Source organism: Coenobita brevimanus, chromosome 50 (assembly GCF_032717465.1).
Source record: "Coenobita brevimanus isolate Jiangsu-jjx chromosome 50, ASM3271746v2, whole genome shotgun sequence".
Lineage (NCBI taxonomy): Eukaryota > Metazoa > Arthropoda > Malacostraca > Decapoda > Coenobitidae > Coenobita > Coenobita brevimanus.
In genome coordinates, this window is record NC_137003.1 from 14,969,757 (window position 1) to 14,973,142 (window position 3,386).

At 46.9% G+C, this 3,386-nt stretch overlaps 1 non-coding gene across 1 annotated transcript; it reads right to left on the minus strand.

The window, feature by feature from the left end:
• Positions 1–814: 814 nt before the first annotated feature.
• Positions 815–933, minus strand: LOC145399916 (5S ribosomal RNA). Its single transcript, XR_013897363.1, has one exon. It is a non-coding gene; the product is annotated as a 5S ribosomal RNA (ribosomal RNA).
• Positions 934–3,386: the final 2,453 nt, after the last annotated feature.

Sequence of the window (3,386 nt, forward strand, 5' to 3'; positions counted from 1 at the left end):
TTCTTTCCCTCGGAATTTATCTTGGAAAGCACACATTACCTCTCTTGTAAAATTTACTTCCAAGAGATTAGGTGTGCAAAGCCCACTCCGTACCTTCTTTACCTTCGCACAGTTGTTGACTTTATACACGGATTTTAAACGACTCTGTGTAGAGTACAACTCTCATGTGTGGGGAGGCTCCCCACATGAAGCTCTTCTCAACCCGGTGGAGTCAAAGGCATTTCATCTCTTTAACTCTCCTCCTCATACTGGCTCCCTTCAACCTCTCTTGTCACCGCACTGTTGCATCTTTATCTCTTTTCTATCGCTACTTCAATGGTCACTGCTTCTCTGAACTGTCTGCTTGCATCTCTTCACCACTACGGTGGGCGCGTAGAACCCCTCCAGCGACAAACTCTTATTCCATTTCTGTCCAACTCTAATGCAAGAGTTAACTGTTACACCCATTCCTTCATGTATGCAACAGGTGTCTGTATTTCTTACTGCCTATGATCTCCAGTGTGTTCATGCATCGCGAAATGAACGGATCTTGAATTTGGCTCTCATTTTTTTTTTTTCTTGGAGGGAACAATTTGTGGGCTTCTGGCCTTTTGTTTCTTCTTCCTTACATAAAAAGAGGCTATGTTAGTCACAGCAGGAGATGCATCGAGGAATGAAGGGGATATTCTAACCCTCCAATTAAGAAAGAATATCTCCGTCCGTCCGTCCGTTGCCAGACGCCATGTATCCCAAACGGGGTGGCCAAGGGCTTAGAGTTAATTGTTTTACAGGGAGGGGCACTAATCCTCCACCAACCCCACTTGACACATAGGGATGCCAACAGCATCTGGTGTTCCCAGGCGGTCACCCATCCAAGTACTAACCAGACCCAACGTTGCTTAACTTCGCTGATCAGACGGGAAGCGGTGTACTCAACGTGGTATGGCCGTTAAGCTGATTAAAATAGTCATGTTGCAGGAAAAGTGAGCTTGCTAATTTTGTTCTTATAGCTAATATAAGCGTACTATCCCACTTGCCTGATATTAATACGCACTTGGAAATTTTAATATATGTCTCTTAATTATTAGCTTTCTTATTACTTTTTCATAAGCTTTCCAACCATTTGCGTAGGTTCGCGGAAGCTTTAATGATTTCCGAGATAAGCAATTTTTGTTGCTCAAATTATTATTTTTTTTTGCCATACTGTAACAATTTGACAGTGAATATTGAGACGCTATTTACGTTAACACCTATTACTTTTCCAGCAGCTTTAACGATGTCCCTATAGCCTCTGTAGCTGCAGCCGTTGCCAAGATAACATACATTTAGTGCCCAGTAAGGCTCTTTTTGGCTTTTTTCAGCAATATGGTTGCGAACTTTGAGAAGTCACTTGAGTATCACGCAATGTACTTCTTCATGTTTTCCTACGATGCATGCAGGTCCGCTGGAACTTACTTTCCCAGATAACTGTTTCATTTATTTTATTTTTGCATTTTGCCAAAAATATAGTAGTGAATTTTGAGAAAAGATGCTAAAGCAACAGCTATTACTTTTTCGTGAGCTTTGTAACGATTGCGAAGATGTATTAGAACCCTGACAAAGTCGTACATAACTCTGCTTGAGTATTGTGCTAGATCAGCCAATTAAATGTAGCCCAAAAAATAAATAAATAAATAAATAAAGGAAATATATCATCGCATTTATCTGGGTAGTATTGAGATAACTGGAAACCAAGAAGGAAAGTTAGACAGATTCATCAGTGCGTGTGTGTGTGTTTGTGTGTGTGTGTGTGTGTGTGTGTGTGTGTGAGAGAGAGAGAGAGAGAGAGAGAGAGAGAGAGAGACTATTCCCTGTCATACGGTGATCATAATGATCCCCTTAACCCGCCCCGTCCCGACAACGTATGGGTACGTTGCAATGATTTGCATTTGCCAGTCCCGGCGACGTACCAGTACGTCGTGCAATTGCAATGTGCATAATTTCGACAATTTTCAAATTTCGCGCTTGATTTGCGGTACGTACCCTCGCCTGACCTTCCCCTACCTGCCACCAGGCGGGGACACTCGGCGACCCCGCGCGACCCGCGCTAGCCCGCCACTCGTCCACTCACCTGGTAGCCACGGTCCTGCTCAGACATGGCTAAGAGAGGTCTCTCAGAGAGCGAGATTCAAGTCGCCCTGGACACCTTTACCAGCGACAGTGATTCCCCACTGGATGACGAGGAGATGGACAAGGATTATGTGCAGCCAGAGGAGGAAGAAACCACCAGCAGTGACGAGGAAGTTCCGTCACCCAGGAAGCGGCAGTACGTGACTTACCGTGCTGCTAGAGAGGGGCAGGAGGCAAAGAAGGCACGTGGTATATCATATCCCTATCCCCAGCGTGCTTTGGAAGAATTCGAGGTCGAGGACGAGGACGGAGCCGTGGGACGTGCTGCCACGTGGTATGGACGGGAGGTCATAACACATCGTGGCCCAGAGCGCACACCACGTCGTATGAGCAGGTATGGGCCTAGCATTCTGTTTGGGGAGCTAGGAAGTCAAGTGGAGGGAGTGGGGAGTGAAATGGAAAGTCCTGGGATTAGGGAAAGTGAGAGTGACGTGAGTGAGTCATTGCTCTCCCTACGTAGTGTGAGGCGGCAGAGTGGATCACGTGGGCCAGTGCGGGTGCGTTCATTATCACGTGGGGTTGTGAGGGAGGGGGAAGGTGGGGAGGAACCACTCCAAAGCACGTCTTATGCTCCCCAATATCCCCTAACACGTGGTCGAGCAAGGTTGCGTGAGAGAGCACGTGGTGTGGTAATGGAGGGGGAAGGTGGGGAGGAACCACTCCCCAGCACGTCTTCTGCTCCCCAATATTCAACTATTTCATCCCCACAGCCCCCTAATGTTCCTCAAGGCCGTAAGGGTAAGGGAAAGGGAAAGGGTAAAGGCAGAGGGAAGAGGAGTGACAGTGGGGAAGCCCTCCATACTCCTTCTCCCCCACCTCCCCAACCAGGATCTCCTCCTCACCCAGACGAAGGCGATGATGGGGACGAGGGATTTGTGTCGTGGGATTGGGAGGATGGGAGTGATTTTTCTCCCCTCATTCACCCCTTCACTGAGCAAGGGCGATCTGGCTGCATTGCACCAGGTATTCACAGTAATTCAACCAGGTTGGATTTTTTCCACCTGTTTTTCAGTGAGGCATTCGTAGATCAGATAGTTTATCAAACAAACCTGTTTGCAAGCGCCCAGCACCTAGAAAGTGAAAGATTGGGAACAAGGAGTAGGCATTCTATGATCTATGATTACCCTGTCTCCATTCCAGAAATGTTCTTATTTTTTGCCCTTGTCCTTTTGATGGGTATAATAAGAAAGAATAGAATTCCTGCTTACTGGACTAGGGACCCTGTTATGTTTACCCCC